Here is a 21,485-nt window from a genome sequence, read left to right as displayed (position 1 = left end):
TGGGAACTATGGGATAACCAACACACTAACACACACAAAACAGAGGTTCTTTATGAATAGAAATTGGATAACTCATTAACTATAAAATGATGGCAGTATAGAATTGGATCTAGAGCACATGTGTCGAACTCCAAGCCTGGAGGGCCAGATCCATGCCAGTGTTTAGGATGGACTGAGAAAGAAAGGAATGTGTTCTACCTGATGGACCACACCTTTCCTGATTCAGACCCATCAATTCATTTGAGCTGTATCAAAAATGTGAGGATCTTGGCCCTCGTAGGACCGGTTTGACATACCTGATCTAGAGGTTAAAAATTAGAGCTACTGTATACAAAATCTTATATTTAAAAATACCAATGGCATTTCTTCTATGTTCTTATGTTACATATATTTTACTTTGATATTCTTGTTAACAGAAGTCCTTTGTTAGTTCATAACAGCTATGGCACTTTTGTACTTGCCAACTGTTCAGTGATTTGAATTATTTTTAGACCGTTTAAAAAAAAAAAAAAAAAAAATAGAAGTACTGCATACAGGAGTTGTGTCCGTTTAATTGACGAACAACCACATTCAAATTTTTTGAAAAGAAAAGTAACCTTGAAAATGTTTGAGTGGGCTGTAATTCTGCCTGTCGACCAATACCAGTGAAATCTGGAGTTGGCAGAAAACTACATCTGGTTATTCAGTAGATCTTTTTGGAAGGGGTGGAAGTATTTAAATAAATTTAAAATAAGTTAACATTTAAATCATTTTTGTAAAATGTTACTTTATACCAGGAGTATCACAGTTGAGGCAATCTCTGCTTTAATGATGTCTTTTTTGCGTTACAGCAAGTGAAGTGCAGAGAGATGGCAGAATATGTCCTGGCCGGGTGCCCCGTCTCTGTTCAATCACACTTTCTTCTGGACAAGTACAAATTTTTAATTATATTTGGTTAAAATCTTGTGAAGGATGAGAAGTTTTCTGATTTCAGCCCTCACCTTTCTGTAAAGTATAATGAGGAGAAGCATCTATGAATAACCCAACAGATACAGATGTCCAGTATAATCTTTCTAAGAAAACTTGCCTTATAACCAGATAAACCTTTTTCAGCAAAGCCTCTGATCTGCATCTGCCCTCTTCTGCCACAGAAGATAAAGATGAATCGAATTTAATGGTAGCTATACATCTAGGGATTATGTATTATATTTCTAAAGCGCCAACATATTACGCAGCGCTGGATGTTAAGGTTACATACAATATTTAGGGGTGACCTACAGCAATGAAAAATTACAGGAAGACATGCAAACCAGATAACGCAGCACTGTATGAGTACAAGGTAATGCTTAGTCATTGGATGGGAGCATGGAGATTAGGCAAGTTGAGTTCACTCAGATGTAATGATGGGTGTACGGTAATGGAGGTGCTGGAACAGGTAGGAGACATGAGGAGGAGGACCCTGCCCCAATGCTTACAATCTAGAGGGAGAGGTAGGGACATGAAAGGTGGGAGACCAGAGTTCAGCTGCGGGTTTAGAGCACCAGTGAGGGGGGTAGGCCAGAGTGAAAAGGTGGGTTTTGAGGGCCTTCTTGAAGATGTAGAAGGAGGGGGCTGATGATGGTGATAGGCAGATTTGACCAAGAGACAAATCTCTCTCTGATGGAATCTGATTAGAGAAAGATCTGTCGGCTGCCCATACACCACAGGCCGATTCCCAATCAATTTCATCTGAAATCTCTAAGGAATCGTCCAAGCTGGCAGCTTCCACCGCCTTGCGATGATCCCCTAATGTATAAATATGTGTGCACTAATTCATTACCTATCCTCCATTGAGGTGCCCATCCGTCTTCTTGATCCGCCGCTCTTCCATAGCTACATACACGCCGCCAGTGTGGCTCTTATGTGACGTCACACAGCATGCCAGCAGTGTGAATGGGGCTAACGGAAGAGGTGTGAATTCGGAAGATGAAAGGGCACTATTACACAGGGCAGGTAATGTTTAAATGCACACACATTTATACATGAGGGGGACAGCGCCGGGGGTTTCGTTGCATTTGACACTCGCCTATATCGCTTGCCGTTACTGCTGCGCACCCAACCGACCATGATAACCCCACATCTTGCAGCATGTCCGACCGATATATGCAACCAATTTTGGCCCAAAATTGTGTTAATTCTCGATTGGGCATGCGCTTGGAGACACTGATTTGAGTATTATAAATCGGAATCGAATGAAAATCAGATGGTCTATCGGCCGCCAAGTAGTGATTGCCCACAAAAATCATATTTTCGGTTTGCGAACTTCGAATGTGAATTTCCGCAAAAGTTTGCAAACAGACAAATCTGGAGAACTGCTATAGACTTCAATGGGCAGGCGAATTTTAACACCTATAGGGACTGTTTCTGGCCACAAAAGTTATGGAAAAGTTGTTTCAAAGGGCCTAACACCTGGACCATGGCATGCTGGAGGGGGATCTATGGCACAACTCCCACCAAAACTTACATAGTTGACCCAGAGTCGTGTATTAAGCTTTTAAGGTCGGAATTCAAAGTCCAATCCTAAATTAGTGGAATTAAGGGCTTTAAACATCCAGCGTGCATATACGGCGATACGATAGTAAGGGTTAGGCCCGGTTCACACTGACAGACGAAATGACGCGTTAAATGCACCACAAACAACTGCAAAGAGGCTTAGTGACGTCAGGTGAGCAAATCCTTTTTTTTTTTTTTTTTTTTTTTTTTGCATAAATGTTAGTACTTTCAGCAGCAATCTTTGTATAGTGGTGTGTAGTGGCCACAGTGGTTGTGCGCACATTCGTGGGAGTGCAGGTGATCGCGGTTCTCCAGCCTCTATGGCCAGGCTGCGGTAGTTAATTGACAGTCAAGTGACCAAAAAACACTGATTCTGCACCTTATACAGGCCTTATACAGGGAGCAGTAGTGGATACTAGATACCAGTAGTGTTGGAGAAGGATTATTGGGTTATGGTCGGTGCACTACTAGGACCAGCAGACCTGTCTCCAACAGCTAAATTGTACACTGGACACAGAAGAGTAGCACAATAGCAAGAAAAACTATGTACCAGCCCTAAGAAGGTCTTAGCCGTTCAGGACAATGTGGTAGCAGTAAGAATCTGCACTGAGGACACAGAACACAGGCCTACCTAATGCTCTCCCTGTCAGCAGCACACTCTCCCTGATCTGTCTTGCACAGAAGCCAAACCCAGACTGCAAAAGGGCTGCTGTGCTGGCTTCCTGATAGGTGGAGAGGCGGGATAGCTGATTGGCTGCCATATATCTGGTGACTCTAGTGTGACGAGTCAACGTTTGGCTCCATTATAATAGGGGGCGGGTCTAACACGCCATGTGTTTGTCTGGGGGGGGGGTCGAACAACCCTTGTTCGCGCAAACTATTCGCCAGCAGAAATATTTGGGCCAAGACACCTGATGTATTGCCACCTTAAAGCAGACCTGAATTCAGGACTTCAGCTCTAAAAGATAAGCAACAGCATAACCTTTTAAAAAGAAACATTTTTGTTACAGCTGATACAAATCCTGCAATAAATCTGCAGTTTGTCTACTTCTTGCTTTCATGAAAGCAGACATAGGGCTTGATTAGGGCTGCACGATTTTAGGTAAAAATTTAAATAGCTTTTTTTTTTTTTTTGTTCTCTCAAAAATTGTGATTTCGATTTTTTTTCACGATTTTTTTTTTCAAAGAGGATGTTACCCACAACATGGAGTACTTAGAATGTACCATTTTACAATAAAGGGGTAGATGCTGAAAGAATGTTGGATAGCAGTTCTCTAGAATACATATCAATACAGCAAAGCACACTGTCCTTATCAGGATATATGTTACCTCGCAGACATGGTCAGTATACAGGCCCCATCCTGCATTCTCCTATGTCCAGGCAATGCATGGTCAGTATACAGGCCCCATCCTGCATTCTCCTATGTCTAGGCAATGCATGGTCAGTATACAGGCCCCATCCTGCATTATCCTATGTCCAGGTAATGCATGGTCAGTATACAGGCCCCATCATACATTCTCCTATGTCCAGGCAATGCATGGTCAGTATACAGGCCCCATCCTGCATTCTCCTATGTCCAGGCAATGCATGGTCAGTATACAGGCCCCATCCTGCATTCTCCTATGTCCAGGTAATGCATGGTCAGTATACAGGCCCCATCATACATTCTCCTAGGTCTAGGCAATGCATGGTCAGTATACAGGCCCCATTCTACATTCTCCTATGTCCAGGTAATGCATGGTCAGTAAACAGGCCCCATCCTGCATTCTCCTATGTCCAGGTAATGCATGGTCAGTAAACAGGCCCCATCCTGCATTCTCCTATGTCCAGGTAATGCATGGTCAGTAAACAGGCCCCATCCTACATTCTCCTATGTCTAGGCAATGCATGGTCAGTATACAGGCCCCATCCTGCATTATCCTATGTCCAGGCAATGCATGGTCAGTATACAGGCCCCATCCTGCATTCTCCTATGTCCAGGTAATGCATGGTCAGTATACAGGCCCCATTCTACATTCTCCTATGTCCAGGTAATGCATGGTCAGTATACAGGCCCCATCCTACATTCTCCTAGGTCTAGGCAATGCGTGGTCAGTATACAGGCCCCATCCTACATTCTCCTATGTCCAGGTAGTGCATGGTCAGTATACAGGCCCCATCCTGCATTCTCCTATGTCCAGGTAATGCATGGTCAGTAAACAGGCCCCATCCTGCATTCTCCTATGTCCAGGTAATGCATGGTCAGTATACAGGCCCCATCCTGCATTCTCCTATGTCCAGGTAATGCATGGTCAGTAAACAGGCCCCATCCTGCATTCTCCTATGTCCAGGTAATGCATGGTCAGTATACAGGCCCCATCCTACATTCTCCTAGGTCTAGGCAATGCGTGGTCAGTATACAGGCCCCATCCTACATTCTCCTATGTCCAGGTAGTGCATGGTCAGTATACAGGCCCCATCCTGCATTCTCCTATGTCTAGGCAATGCATGGTCAGTATACAGGCCCCATCCTGCATTCTCCTATGTCTAGGCAATGAATAGTCAGTATGCAGGCCCCATCCTGCATTATCCTATGTCTAGGCAATGAATGGTCAGTATACAGGCCCCATCCTGCATTATCCTATGTCCAGGTAATGCATGGTCAGTATACAGGCCCAATCCTGCATTATCCTATGTCCAGGTAATGCATGGTCAGTAAACAGGCCCCATCCTACATTCTTCTATGTCCAGGTAATGCATGGTCAGTATACAGGCCCCATCCTACATTCTCCTAGGTCTAGGCAATGTGTGGTCAGTATACAGGCCCCATCCTACATTCTCCTATGTCCAGGTAATGCATGGTCAGTATACAGGCCCCATTCTACATTCTCCTATGTCCAGGTAATGCATGGTCAGTAAACAGGCCCCATCCTACATTCTCATATGTCTAGGCAATGCATGGTCAGTATATAGGCCCCATCCTACATTCTCCTAGGTCTAGGCAATGCATGGTCTATATACAGGCCCCATCCTACACTTCCTATGTCCAGGTAATGCATGGTCAGTATACAGGCCCCATCCTACATTCTCCTATGTCTAGGCAATGCATGGTCAGTATACAGGCTGTAAGGTTAATTAGCTGGAGATGTAGTGCTGCTAAATAGGTTAAACACCTGCTTGTTTATTTATAGCTGAGTAGACTGTTTCTTTCTCTGCTTTATTAGTACAATAGAAGCTGTCATGTGGTGTTTGGGGTACGAGATAGCTTGTTCTGTTCAGCTATACATTGTGGTTTCTCATATTTTCCTGACTCAGCTCTCTAACATCCTAAAAACATAACGCTGTCCTGGAGGAGCCATTTATTACGCAGTAATTAACTTCTGTATGACAAATGGGGAGTCGTAGTGCTGGAGCGTTCCACTCAGCAAGAAGATTTCTCCAAATGGGAGCTGCAAACAAAGCTGTGACAAGACCGGCTCAAGGAAAACAAGTACTGCAGGTTGCAGTGAGATCTGCAATTTTGTGTAAAAGACCTAAAACAAAACTAAAACGAAATAAACATATGGGGCTTCATTCACTAAAGGGTGCTAACAACATAGTTAGCACGCCTAAAAGCTTTGCACGTGCAAACTAAGGTGCTAAGTAGTTTTCATGGCAAAGCTGTTACTGTTCGCGTGCACGAGCACTACTTCGCGTGCAAAATCAACTGCTTCTTGTGCAAAGTATGCTTATCACACTACTTAGCACGTGAAGCGGCTGATTTTGCATGCGAAGTAGTGTGCACAAAACTTTGTGTGCTAAACTTTACGCACGCTAAGCGCGCAAAGAGGCAGTTTGCTTGTGATAAGCAGCTTTTTACTGACGTGCTAACACTTAGCACGCTTTTGTGAATCAAGCCCATGATATAATGAATTATGCAGTGGATTGCAAAAGTATTCGGCCCCCTTGAGGTTTTCCACATTTTGTCACATTACTGCCACAAACATGCATCAATTTTATTGGAATTCCACGTGAAAGACCAATACAAAGTCGTGTACATGTGAGAAGTGGATCGAAAATCCTACATCATTCCAAACATTTTTACAAATAACTGCAAAGTGGGGTGTGCATAATTATTCGGCCCCCCTGAGTCAATACTTTGTAGAACCACTTTTTGCTGCAATTACAGCTGCGAGTCTTTTAGGGTATGTCCCTACCAGCTTTGCACATCTAGAGACTGAAATCCTTGCCCATTCTTCTTTGCAAAACAGCTCCAGCTCAGTCAGATTAGATGGACAGCGTTTGTGAACAGCACTTTTCAGATCTTGCCACAGATTCAGATCTGGACTTTGACTGGGCCATTCTAACACATAGGTAGATATGTTTTGTTTTAAACCATTCCATTGTTGCCCTGGCTTTATGTTTAGGGTCATTGTCCTGCTGGAAGGTGAACCTCCGCCCCAGTCTCAAGTCTTTTGCAGTCTCCAAGAGGTTTTCTTCCAAGTTTGCCCTGTATTTGGCTCCATCCATCTTCCCATCAACTCTGACCAGCTTCCCTGTCCCTGCTGAAAAGATGCACCCCCCGAGCATGATGCTGCCACCACCATATTTGACAGTGGGGATGGTGTGTTCAGAGTTATGTGCAGTGTTAGTTTTCCGCCACACATAGTGTTTTGCATTTTGGCCAAAAAGTTCCATTTTGGTCTCATCTGACCAGAGCACCTTCTTCCACATGGTTGCTGGGGGACACATGGCTTGTGGCAAACTGCAAACAGGACTTCTTATGCTTTCTGTTAACAAAGCCTTTCTTCTTGCCTCTCTTCCATAAAGGCCAACTTTGTACAGTGCATGACTAATAGTTGTCCTATGGACAGAGTCTCCCACCTGAGCTGTAGATCTCTGCAGTTTGTCCAGAGTCACCATGGGCCTCTTGACTGCATTTCTGATCAGTGCTCTCCTTGTTCGGGCTGTGAGTTTAGGTGGATGGCCTTGTCTCGGTAGGTTTACAGTTGTGCCATACTCCTTCCATTTCTGAATGATCGCTTTAACAGTGCTCCATGGGATGTTAAAGCCTTTGGAAATCTTTTTGTAGCCTAAGCCTGCTTTAAAAATTTCTCAATAACTTGATCCCTGACCTTTCTGGTGTGTTCTTTGGACTTCACGGTGTTGTTGCTCCCAATATTCTCTTAGACAACCTCTGAGGCCCTCACAGGGCAGGTGTATTTGTACTGACATTAGGTTACACACAGGTACACTCTATTTAGTCATTAGCACTCATCAGGCAATGTCTATAGGCAACTGACTGCACTCAGATCAAAGGGGGCCAAATAGTTATGCAGACACCACTTTGCAGTTATTTGTAAAAAAAAAATGTTTGGAATCATGCATGATTTTCATTCCTCTTCTCATGTGTACACCACTTTGTGTTGACCTTTCATGTGGAATTCCAATAAAATTGATTCATGTTTGTGGCAGTAATATGTTAAAATGTGGAAAACTTCAAGGGGACCGAATACTTTTGCAACCCACTGTATGTGTAGTACAGCTAAGAAGTAGAACATTAGCAGCAAACAAGAGTCTCCAATTGTTTTTACAGTACAGGAAGCGTCAAAGTACTTCACTTTTTTATGCAAAAGAGCTGCTCTGAGCAGTGGCGTAGCAATAGGGGGTGCAGAGGTAGCGACCGCATCGGGGCCCTTGGGCCAGAGGGGCCCCGAAGGGTCCACCCTCTATTACAGTATTAGCTCTGTATTGATCCTGTGCTGGTAATAATCACTTCTATAGATGCTTTAAATAGCAGTAATCCTTAACATGCTGTTCCCCATCCCCTTCTTGCACCTCTGACACTGTGGTTGTCGTCTGCAGGTTTTGGTGCGCCATATCAATTGTTATGTATAGAGTGCTTGGGGGGCCCCATGTAAAACTTGCACCAGGGCCCATAGCTCCTTAGCTACGCCACTGGCTCTGAGCTATTCGAACTAGTGGGTCAAATACAGCCCTCTTTTCTGAAGCACTTACACAGCCAAAAACAAGAACTGCTTGAGATAAGGTTTTACTGCAGGAAAGTTGAAATGGTCATCATTTCTGCTTTGTTTTATAGCTTAAGACAGAGTGTGGCTTTTAGATTGCAGCTGTGACAATATGCTGCAATGTTACAGTATATGAAAAAAACAAAACTATATAACTGAAAATAGAAATTACTCTTTTGGTTGCTGCTAATGATCTATTCCTTATCTGTACTACACATACATACATATTCAAAAGTATTTGTTTTTTTTGTTTTTTCTGTTTTTGTTTTTTTTTGCTTTAGGATTGCTTTGAAGTGTATCCAAGGCAGCTTTAAGAAAGAAAGTTAGATACTTGCCTAAATATGGGTAAAAGCAGCTGTTTTCTGCTTTATGGAATGCAGTATTGTTTGCCGAATTGAAGCTGTGGTGTCGTCCTCCAGTTGTCCATAAGGTGGGGTTCTGGGCAGGTGATGTGTGTGACGGCACTCTTCTTGTTTGGGCTTGGCTCATGTTAGAAATGGCCAGAAGTCAGGTGTGCTTTTTACTTGGAAGACTAAGAGCCACCAGCTTGATCCATTCATCCAGCTCTAAATTGATCCGCTCTACAGGATATTACAGTAGCGTCTCTTAAATACTCACCTGTGTGGTGCTGGATACCCGCGGTCAAGTTACTCACCTGTGTGGTGCTGGATACCGGCGGTCGAGTTACTCACCTGTGTGGTGCTGGATACCGGCGGTCGAGTTACTCACCTGTGTGGTGCTGGATGCCCGCGGTCAAGTTACTCACCTGTGTGGTGCTGGATACCGGCGGTCGAGTTACTCACCTGTGTGGTGCTGGATGCCCACGGTCGAGTTACTCACCTGGGTGGTGCTGGATACCCGCGGTCAAGTTACTCACCTGTGTGGTGCTGGATACCGGCGGTCGAGTTACTCACCTGTGTGGTGCTGGATACTGGCGGTCGAGTTACTCGCCTGTGTGGTGCTGGATACCGGCGGTCGAGTTACTCACCTGTAGAGTAGAGTTACAAACTGTAGGAGTGTTTAACTGGGTACCAAGAATCACCCTCCACCTACAGCTTAATGAATACCTCTGGGTGACGGCTTTTCATGGCTGTTGCCGGGAGTGACGTATCATATCTGATGATCATTTTGCAATGTCATGACCGGCATAAAGCAGAACAGCGCGGCGAAAAGTGTAAATTAAATGTTAAATCCATTTATTGTGGAGGCCAGCGAGGAAGGGGAGCATAAACGCTTTACGGTCAGCCTTGTAAACGGCATTACAGACGGGGAGCAGAGCTCGCCGCAGAAGCCAAATAGAATATGCAGAGGATAAACTGCGCTATTTTGATGATCCGCGGGATGGAAACGGTGTCACATTTCAAAGGACTCTTCCTTCCTGCTGGGTCCCCAGGCCATAAACCCCAGCGCTTAGCCTGGGCCTGATTAATTACCTTTTATAACTTGCAATTGTGCCAATCAGTCCATCACAGGAGAGCGGAGATAAAAGCATTTTTTGCAGCCATGAAAGGTACCGGGTTATTTTTGGATCTGAGGATCAGCCGTCAAGGTTAGTTTTAAAGGCGCAGCTGTCATCCAAGTTCAAATCACCTGCTGATTGCAGGGATTAGCTGCTGAGCCATTACCACGCTTCACCTTCTCGCTGTGCGGAAGTGTCGCTACCTGGCCTGGATATTTCTCTCCTTTGTCAGGAATGTGAATGTGAGACCGCCAGCTCCATGGAGACAGCTCCCAACTGCACTTCTGGGCCCTTGCGTTCTGCCGCTGCTGTTCTTTTAAGTCTGATCCGTCCATGCTCATTACTGTAATCCTGCTACATGGTGATAAAGGCCCTAAACTTTTCTTATGCGTTTTTTTTTTTTTTCCTTCTTCTTTCTTAGTTTTTTTTTTTTTCCCCCCGCTAACGCATCTATAAAATAACAAACTTGTATGAGGTGCCCCAGTGGAGATAAAATGCTTAAAAACAGTTTAGAGGACCTAAACTCTTCCACCGAAGAGAAGGAGGCTCCCAGCAGTGTATGCATATGAAACAATGACTATAAGTATGAAGGTTAGGCACCTGAGCTCTGACCCTGCTCCTGATCGCACTGTTACTAACTATTGATGGGCATGAATAACAAATTTTGGGTTCGCAAATTTCAAATGCGAATTTTCGCAAAAATGTACTAATATGCGAATCTCCATAGACTTCAATGGGCAGGAGAATTTTAAAACCTACAAAGCCTTTCTGGCCACAAAAGTGATGGAAAAGTAGTTTCAAGGGGCCTAACACCTGGACAGGGGCATGCCGGAGGGGGATTCATGGCAAAAGGTCCACCAAAACTTAAGGAGTTGACGCAGAGTCGTGGTTTAATTGCTAAAGGGCAGAAATCACAGTACATTCCTAAATTGGTGGAATAATGTGCTTTAAAACATCAGACATGTGTACATGTCGATCAGGTAATGTAAGGGTTTCGCCCACCTTACACTGACAGATGAAACGCTGCGTTTAACGCACCATAATTCGAAAATGACTGCAAAGGCCTTTAGTGATTACGTCAGGTGAGCATATCTTTGTTTTTACTAGTTTACCCCTCCAGGACATAAATGTTAATCGTCTCGGCAGTGGTCTTTGTGTAGTGGTATGTAGTGGCTGCCGTGCTTTTGCACACAATTGTGGGAGTGCAGGCGATCACCGGTTTCCAGTGTCTATGGTCAGGCTGAGGTAGTTCAATGACAGCTAAGTGACCAAAAAAACACGGATTCTGCACTGAGGCCTTAAGGTGGCCACTAATGATACAATTTGCTGAACGATTGATTACAAATGATTCTTCATATGAACGATCGTAAATGATCATTTGGGACCACTAATGGACTTAAATCTCCAAACCAATACAGGGGGCAGTAGCGGATACTGTATGCCAGTAGTGGTGTGAAGGATTATTGGGTTATGGGCGGTGCACTACTAGGACCCGCAAACCTGTCTCCTACAGCACTGATGTTTTACACAGGGGCCAGAGGATACTAGATGCCAGTAGTGGTGTAAAGGATTATTGGGTTATGGTCTGTGCATACTAGGACAAGCAGACCTGTCTCCAACAGCTAACTTGTGCAGAAGAGCAATCCAATGGCAAGAAAAACAATGTATCAGCCCTAAGAAGGGCTTAGCTGTACAGGACAATGTGGTAGTAGCAAGAATCTGCACTGAGAAGACACAGAACACAGGCCTACCTAACTCTCCCCCTGTCAGAGACGCACTGTCCCTGCTCTCACTAAGACCGCAGCCACAGAATTAGCCTATCAAGGCTGCCGTCCTGGCATTTTTATAGGGGGGGTAGAAGGTCCAGGAGGGTGTGCTAGCTGATTGACTGCCAGGTGTCTGCTGACTGTGAGGCAAGGGGTCAAAGTTTAGCCCTATGATGTTGTATAGGGGGTAAATAAAATCCACCATGTATACGCCTGAGGAGGCGAATGTGTGATCTTCGTGGCAAATTATTCACTTGATGAATACTTTGGCCTATCTCTATTACTGACCTAAGGAAGCCTCTATGAGCGGTGAAACACATTGTCCAGTGCTTGTAATAAAGTTATTTGATACTTCCTTGTGAGTACTCCTTATTTGTAGTTAGGACACAACCGTCCTAGTAACTGATTCAGAATCAGAATCATTTTATTTCGCCAAGTGCGACCGAGGTCCAACCCGGAATTGGTTGTGGTACACATGGCAAAGGCAACAGACAATAGACAGTAACATAAGCATAACAAACATAACAAGTGAGACAGTCATAGAGAATAGCAATACTACAAGCAAGACAGGCAATAGTACAATGAGACAGGCAGTGCCTACACATTTTAGCGATCTATGGATAAGTAAGTTAGATGAAAGAGTCCAAGAAGAGCACCAGGGTAATAGCTGGTTCTTTACAGGCCCTGGCTCCAGTGTGCCTTGACCAGGCTGATTGGCTAAGTTGGCCTGAGCGACTGGCTTGCCGACGAGAGGCAGGAGTTCAGCAGGAGTGCTGCTTGGGGAAAAAAGGTGTCCCTACGCCTATTAGTCTTAGGGTTAGGGCGGGTGGTCCTGTAGCGTCGACCCGATGGGAGGAGCTTAAAGAAGCACCAGCCTGGGTGAGATGGGTCCTGGGAGATCCTGCTAGCCCTTGTTTTCATTCTGGTGGTGTAAAGGAGGTCTAGCGGCGGCATACACTGCTGGGTGCCTCCTCTCTATTGGATTGCATCATTCATCCTTTTGGCAAGGGACACTGGCTGGTAGATTGGTCTTCCAGCTGGATTTTTCTGGAGCTGCAACTGCTCCATCCATACAAAGGCCAATAGGGGACGGTACTTCCCCTGTTTCCATTTGAGTGGTTGCTTCCTGGAGCAACCTAACCTTGTGACTATAATTGAACTACACTCTTCTTTCCTATTCATTGCAACATACTACACCAGATTGGGCTCCCAGTGTCTCTGCTTTTTGTCCTTCTATTCAAGTACAGGAAAACACAGAGAAGCTCACCCCGATTGTATTTAGAGGTAACAGCCTGTCTAATTCTCCCTTATTTGCTAGTAATTAGCCAGTGTAATTTGAGTTGTCAGCTCTGACTGATCTGTGCTGAGGTTTGTGCCATTCAGACAGGCTATATGTAAACATAGGAGTTTGACCCTATCTGTGTTCCCAGCAAACCAGGAAGTACTGTAACTACACTGCTGCATCGCTGAGGAGCTCTATAAGCTGTAACAAGGAAATGTTCTACTTAAAGAGAGTCTGAAGCGAGAATAGATCTCGCTTCAGACCTCATAGCTAGCAGGGGCATGCGTGCCCCTGCTAAAACGCCGCTATAGCGCGGCTTAACGGGGGTCCCTGTCCCCCCAAACCCCCTCCGAGCAGCGGGGGAGCGCTTCCTGGTTGGGGCAGGGCTAACCGCCGCAGCCCTGCCCCATGCGCGTCTGTCAGACGTGTACCTCCGCCTCTCCCCCGCCCCTCTGTCTTCCTTCACTGAGAGGGGCGGGGGAGAGGCGGCGATGCGCGTCTGATAGACGCGACTGGAGGCAGGGCTGCAGCCGTTAGCCCTGCCTCCAGGAAGATCAGCTCCAGCGACCTTTTTCCGACCCAGGTTTGCGGGGGGTGGGTTGGGGGTGAAGGGACCCCCGTTAAGCCGCGGGATAGCGGCGTTTTAGCAGGGGCACACGTGCCCCTGCTATATATAAGACCTGAAGCGAAATTTAGTCTCGCTTCAGTGTCTCTTTAAAAGGTTATTATGTTGTTTATCTTTTAGAGCATAAAAGAAGTCCTGGGTTTAGGTCTGCTTTAAAAGGTAAGTATAACTAGCCGCAATGATAGACAAACACTAATAGGTGTAAGACTAAAGCAGGCACCTATATAGATGCTCCTACCAATTTTCTTATTTTTACTTCTTGACACTTTTTATTGACCTAACAAAAACTGCAAAATACATCAAATGATTTAAAAACTTTATTTCTACATCTGTTGGCATTTTTGTCATTGAGGAAAGCTGTAGTCACTTTTATTTGTAGAGGCACACTAACAACTTAGGTGCTTCACCACTGTTGCTGTCCCCAACCCGGATTTGCAAGTAGACAATTAATGATTTAATTTACCCATTTGCCAGACTTACTACACCGTAAGAGGCACCGGGTCTCTTTTGTTCCTTATTTTCTAGAAGACACAAGTTCCTGAGACAACTCAAAATGGCGCCGAGAAATGTTACGTCTTTACCCCAGAGTCCATGGCGGCATGGAGGAAGAATAGTAATTAACAGCAGCAAGACTTTTCCAGGAGCATGGTGAGCCATTTTTCGGCTTTGTCCTGCGCCCAAATTTCACAGCCCAGTTTCTGCATGAATGCCAAGTTCTTCCAGTCTATTCCCCAGGATCTATAAAAAGCACTTCCTCTGAATTTGCTAATGTTAAAGCTAATGTGATCCCATATTTAAATAAAAAAAAAAAAAGTCAGATACTCACCTAAGGAGAGGGAAGGTCCTAATTAGAGTTGAGCTGAAATTTTCGTAATTTCGCATTACTATAATTACGCATGCGAAATTTGCGATTACGATGCGAAATTAGCGTAGCGAAATTGCCATTAAAATCGTAATTGAAAATACCGTAAGCGTAATTTTCAACGCGAAATTTCGCGTTTCGTTCATGCCGTAATTTCGCATTAAACGCTACCGTAATTTCGCGTTAAAACGTAACGCTCCGTATAATATAAAAAAGCCGCCGACTTTAAGGGTTAATAGCAAAGCCCCCTTAAATGCTAAGAGCCTCAAATTTGGAGAATATATTAAGGAGATCAGGAGGAATAAGAGGAAAAATTTTTTTTTCAAAAAGACCTTATAGTTTTTGAGAAAATCGATGTTAAAGTTTCAAAGTAAAAATGTATACATTTAAAAACCCGCCGACTTTAACGGTTAATAGCAAAGCCTGCTTAAAGTTTAGGAACACCAAATTCCCAGGGTATATTAAGGGGATCAGTGGGAATAAGAGGAAAAATTTTTTTTTAAAAAACACCTTATAGTTTTTGAGAAAATCGATTTTTAAGTTTCAAGGGCAAAAATGTCTTTTAAATGCGGAAAATGTCAGTTTTTTTTGCACAGGTAACAATAGTGTATTATTTTCATAGATTCCCCCAAGTGGGAAGAGTTTTACTTACTTCGTTCTGAGTGTGGGAAATATAAAAAAAAACGACGTGGGGTCCCCCCTCCCAGACCTCTTTAACCCCTTGTCCCCCATGCAGGCTGGGATAGCCAGAATGCGGAGCACCGGCCGCGTGGGGCTCCGCACCCTGACTATACCAGCCCGCATGGTCCATGGATTGGGGGGTCTCGGAAGGGGAGGGGCAGCCAAGCTTTCCCCTCCCCCTCCGAGCCCTTGTCCAATCCAAGGACAAGGGGCTCTTCTCCACCTCCGATGGGCGGTGGAGGTGGAGGCCGCGATTTCCTGGGTGGGGGGTTCATGGTGGAATCTGGGAGTCCCCTTTAAAAAGGGGTCCCCCAGATGCCCACCCCCCTCCCAGGAGAAATGAGTATAGAGGTACTTGTAGTACCCCTTACCCATTTCCTTTAAGAGTTAAAAGTAAATAAACACACAAACACATAGAAAAAGTATTTTAATTGAACAAAAAACATAACCACGAAAAAAGTCCTTTAATATTCTTAATTAACCATTAATACTTACCTGTCCCTTTAAATAAATGATCCCACGCAATATCCTCGGAAATGTTCTATCAGTTACAATGTAACAAAGTTATTACAATATAACAACTTTGTTACATTGTAACTACACCGCACCCGACGTCACTCACCGCCGCCGCCGCGTCTGCGCTGCAGGACCCGACAGAGCTCTGAGCTATATAGCTCAGAGCTCTCAAAAGCATCTTTGTATTTGGGCTCCAAGGAGCCCCATTGGTCCTTAGCAGACCAATGGGGTTCCTTCTGATTTGAAGGAACCCCATTGGTCTGCTAAGGACCAATGGGGCTCCTTGGAGCCCAAATACAAAGATGCTTCTCAGAGCTCTGAGCTATATAGCTCAGAGCTCTGTCGGGTCCGTGCAGGACGCTAAGTCCCCGCCGGCTCCGCTGCCCTCCCCGCCTCTCCCACATGTCACCCACATGTCACCCACATGTGGGTGACATGTGGGTGACAGATGTGGGCGGGGTGGACAGCGGGAGCTGCGGGGACTTAGCGTCCTGCACGGACGCGTATGCGGCGGCTGAGCGGCGAGTGGCGTCGGGTGCGGCGTAGTTACAATGTAACAAAGTTGTTACATAATAACTTTGTTACATTGTAACTGATAGAACATTTCCGAGGATATTGCGTGGGATCATTTATTTAAAGGGACAGGTAAGTATTAATGGTTAATTAAGAATATTAAAGGACTTTTTTCGTGGTTATGTTTTTTGTTCAATTAAAATACTTTTTCTATGTGTTTGTGTGTTTATTTACTTTTAACTCTTAAAGGAAATGGGTAAGGGGTACTACAAGTACCTCTATACTCATTTCTCCTGGGAGGGGGGTGGGCATCTGGGGGACCCCTTTTTAAAGGGGACTCCCAGATTCCACCATGAACCCCCCACCCAGGAAATCGCGGCCTCCACCTCCACCGCCCATCGGAGGTGGAGAAGAGCCCCTTGTCCTTGGATTGGACAAGGGCTCGGAGGGGGAGGGGAAAGCTTGGCTGCCCCTCCCCTTCCGAGACCCCCCAATCCATGGACCATGCGGGCTGGTATAGTCAGGGTGCGGAGCCCCACGCGGCCGGTGCTCCGCATTCTGGCTATCCCAGCCTGCATGGGGGACAAGGGGTTAAAGAGGTCTGGGAGGGGGGACCCCACGTCGTTTTTTTTTATATTTCCCACACTCAGAACGAAGTAAGTAAAACTCTTCCCACTTGGGGGAATCTATGAAAATAATACACTATTGTTACCTGTGCAAAAAAAACTGACATTTTCCGCATTTAAAAGACATTTTCGCCCTTGAAACTTAAAAATCGATTTTCTCAAAAACTATAAGGTCTTTTTGAAAAAAAATTTTTTCCTCTTATTCCCACTGATCCCCTTAATATACCCTGAGAATTTGGTATTCCTAAACTTTAAGCAGGCTTTGCTATTAACCGTTAAAGTCGGCGGGTTTTTAAATGTTTACATTTTTCCTTTGAAACTTTAACATCGATTTTCTCAAAAACTATAAGGTCTTTTTGAAAAAAAAATTTTTCCTCTTATTCCTCCTGATCTCCTTAATATATTCTCCAAATTTGAGGCTCTTAGCATTTAAGGGGGCTTTGCTATTAACCCTTAAAGTCGGCGGCTTTTTTATATTATACGGAGCGTTACGGTTTAACGCAAAATTACGGTAGCGTTTAATGCGAAATTACGGCATGATACGACTGTAATGCGAAAATTACGCGAAAATTACGCTTACGCGAAATTTCGCGAAATCCTTCTTCATTACGATTATGTACTTACGGCCATAATCGTAATTACACTAATTACGCGAAATTTCGCAAAATCGTAATTAGGTCATTACGCTCATCTCTAGTCCTAATGAGCCTTCCCTCTCCTCTCCAGGTGCCCCCGGTGCTGCGCTGGCTCCCCCGTTTACATCCCCCTTCGTTTATATCCCTTACTTCGGAAGTCTTCGGAAGCCGAGTGCTCCCGAAGACAGGTGGCGCACACGCGAGTGCATCATAAAGGGCGCGTGCGCAGTGTAGAGCAGCCCGTCTTAGGGAGCACTCGTGAAGCATTTCCGAAGCATCCCTTCGGCCGAGAGACAGCGGTATTTGACCGAAACGGTCAAATACCGCTACAGGCTAGCCAGGACAACAGCAGGGACCGGGGGAGGAGAGGGGATTCTCTATGGGACCCAGAACTTCCCTCTCCTTAGGTGAGTATCTGACTTTATTTAAATATAGGTTCCCATTCACTTTGTCGCAGGCAAATTTCCATAAACTTACGTAGAAGTTAAAATAATTAGCATTTTGTTGACGTTATCTATAAAAAAAAGCTGGATGTGAGTCTTTCGCTGGCTGAACTGTTTCATGTGTGCACCTCGATAGAAAAAAAATGGAGACTAAGGCCCTGTTTACACTTAATCAGTTGCTACGCGTTTTTTTTTTCTTCTCCTCCATAGCAATGCATTGTGAAAAAGATTTCAGTTAAAACGCATTAAGTGTGAAAGGTGCCATAGGAAAACATGGGACTTACTTTGAAAATCAGTTGACCTTTCAGTTATAACTGAGAGCACCTGATTAAGTGTAAACGGAGCCTTAAAGTATGGTCACTGTCAAAGCTTACTGAACTAAATCATTGTGTTTTGTCGCTGTTTGTTACTTCTTCCGGTTAAGGTGAAGTCCTGGAAGAGATAGCTATGGGTATTCTTGAATCAATTAGAAGTGGTTCAATAATGTTGGCATATGTGTCATACAAAACAGCACCGATTTGTCATAAATTTTGAAAAATACAAAAATTCTATTTTTATTAACAATTTCAGCCCGCGGGTATTTTTCACCTTATGGACGAGAGGAATTTTCACCTATCAGCGCTCCTCCCATTCATTCCTCAATAACCTTATCACTACTTATCACAACGAAATGATCTATACTTTGTTTTTTCGGCTATAATTAGGCTTTCTTTGGGTGGTACATTGTGCTAAGAATTATTTTGTTTTAAATGCAAGTTTATTGGAATAATAAGAACAACATTGAAAAAATGCATTATTTTTCAGTTTTCAGCCATTATAGTTTTAAAATAACTCATGCTACCATAATTAAAATCCACACACTTTATTTGGCCCGGTTATTGCAACGTTAAAATTATTTCCCTAGTACAATGTATGGTGGCAATATTTTATTTGGAAATAAAGGTCCCTTTTTTCAGTTTTACATCCATCACTGATTTTAAGCCCATTATTTAATAATTACATGCCCTCTTGTCATAGATATTCATTTTTTTCCCCTTAAAGGGATACTGTAGGGGGGTCGGGGGAAAATGAGTTGAAGTTACCCGGAGCTTCTAATGGTCCCCCGCAGACATCCTGTGCCCGCGCAACCACTCACCAATGCTTTGGCCCCGCCTCTGGTTCACTTCTGGAACTTCAGACTTTAAAGTCTGAAAACCACTGCGCCTGCGTTGCTGTGTCCTCGCTTCCCCTGATGTCACAAGGAGTGGACAGTGCAGGCACAGATGATACTGGGCCTGCGCAGTACATTCCTGGTGACATCAGCAGGAGCGAGGACACGGCAACGCAGGCACAGTGGTTTTCAGACTTTAAAGTCTGAAGTTCCAGAAGTGAACCGGAGGCGGGGCCAGAGCATCGGTGAGTGGCTGGGCGGGCACAGGATGTCTGCGGGGGACCATTAGAATCCCCAGGTAACTTCAACTCATTTTCCTTCGACCCCCCCCTTACAGTATCCCTTTAAAGTCAGTAGGTGTGTTTTTTACTATTTCCCCACAAGATGTCCACGCTGATCAAAAAACCTATTAGTGTACTATGTACGCTAATAGGATACAATGTATCACTACATTGTAACTAGGGGAAGTGACGTAGGCTTCGATCAGAAGCCTCCGATCACAGTGACAGCGGGGAGTTTATGTATGGAAACATTGTTTTCATTCATAAATTTAACGATCGGTGGTGGAAACCGACGAAAGTCAATGGCAGGAGATAGCGCGGCGGCTGTATGTAAAGAATAAACACTGTTTTTGAACAAAAACCGTGTGTATTCTTGACGGACATGCTTGGATTGGCACAGGGGACTTTTGTCCCCTGCAGCCAATACCCCCTGCTAGCAGCAGCAGCGCGATCGCGGGCATCTGCTCACAGGATCGCCTGCAGACCCCCCAAACTGCAGGGACGTGACTAGCACGTCCTTGCGACTCTAGCTGCTGCCACTGCGGGCGTGAAGCTCACGTCCGCGCGGCTGAAATGGTTAAATGGCTCAAATATTAAAAAGGTACAATAAAAGCGCATGGGATGGCCACCCCGCCACACACGCAGCTAACAACCCACTCACTGGTGCACCGCACAGACACTCATGGGATAACAATAGATGGAAGTTTTGAGGATTAAATCCTCCTGGTTAGTATGGTTAGATGGTTGTTAATTCCAAATAGTGTTTGCAGCAACAATGAAGAAAGACAGCAACAAAGATCTCATTGCATGCATTTGGCATAACATAGCATTAGCCACTTAATGCAAGAAGCGGTGGCAAGCTTCTAAGGTACTTCAGGGACCGAAGCCAGATCGCCACAACAGTTCCAGCTATCCAAGCCTGTTAAGCAGAAAGTGGCAACAGGATTACACTGTGCATCACATTGACAAAACAGTTCCACAAAATCAAAGGGCCTTTACATATATGGCACAGTATGCACACGTGCTTGTCTCACCCAAACCTCGATTGGCTCTATAGCAGATGACCATCAGCTGTAGTTGCTGCAAATGTCCATGTTGCTTGGATCACAAAGTCCACTCACATATGGCCGATGAGTGTAGCACAGTGTGCAGCTGTATCAGCTGAAAGGACGCTCATACAGGGCCAGTGGTAGTGTTTGCCTGCGCAGATACCCACAGGAGATGGCAGGAGTGTGGAGTGGCGTCTCGGGGCAGCGCTATGGTGTGGCAGCGTGGCGCCCATGTGGATGAGCGGCTCCCTACCGCAGTTTCGCTGGCTTCCGGCTTCCTCAGGGGGGAGTGGCTTCGTTCTTTCACTCCTGGCGCTTACATTCTCATTCACACCAATCAGTGTCGACCGGCTGTGAGGGGAGGTAGCGCTGAAGTCACATGCAACAAGCCAATTACACATAGGGGAATAGTGACGACAGCCGGGCCAGTGATCTGCCGGCAATGTGTCGACATGGTTCAACTGCTGAAAAAGACTGCAAGGATTCCCCTGCGAGAGAGGCATAGTGAACATGTGCATCTCCCCAGCCCAGCAGGTAACAATAGATCTAAACTTGCTTAATTTGTAAAGGGCTATATTAAACCTATCTAAATCTAAACAAAAGGGGAGGGAAAGGAAAAAGAGGAGAAAAGGGAAAGAAAAACAAACAAAACGTATGCCTAACAAAATTACTGTCCAGTTGCCTGAGTTGGCATATGGGCAGAAGGCAGTAAGAAGTAAGGAAACACTCCTAAATATCATCTAATGTGTATAACTACACTATATACATCCCCTAATCCATCTAAAGTACATCTCACATTGGGTGCAATTGGACACTTCCAGATCACAACGAGCTATGGGTATTGCTGACATTTACTGACTTTTATGTGCGGTCGTTTTTGGTGCTATGATCCTGACACATTTGAGTAGCCAACCGGTTCATCATAAGATAAACCATGGTTCCCCATAAAGGGCCATGAATGGGGTACAATGGAAGAATCGCTGGCAGCTGTTTGGTTTTTCTACCAGTGCTTTAGCATCGATAGTCTGGCGATGTGTACTATGGTAATGATGTTTACTTTTTTTTTTCTAGCAAATCCACTTACAGCTCAGCAGTAGC

General features: G+C 44.8%; 1 protein-coding gene across 4 annotated transcripts in view; it reads left to right on the top strand.

Annotated features, from left to right (window-relative positions):
- CDH4 (cadherin 4) overlaps positions 1–21,485 on the top strand; it is a 1,011,299-nt gene that overhangs the window by 54,964 nt on the left and 934,850 nt on the right. The window lies entirely within an intron of this gene.

Source organism: Hyperolius riggenbachi, chromosome 12 (assembly GCF_040937935.1).
Source record: "Hyperolius riggenbachi isolate aHypRig1 chromosome 12, aHypRig1.pri, whole genome shotgun sequence".
Lineage (NCBI taxonomy): Eukaryota > Metazoa > Chordata > Amphibia > Anura > Hyperoliidae > Hyperolius > Hyperolius riggenbachi.
Note: the sequence above shows the minus strand (reverse complement) of the source record. Positions and strands in the feature narration are given on the sequence as shown.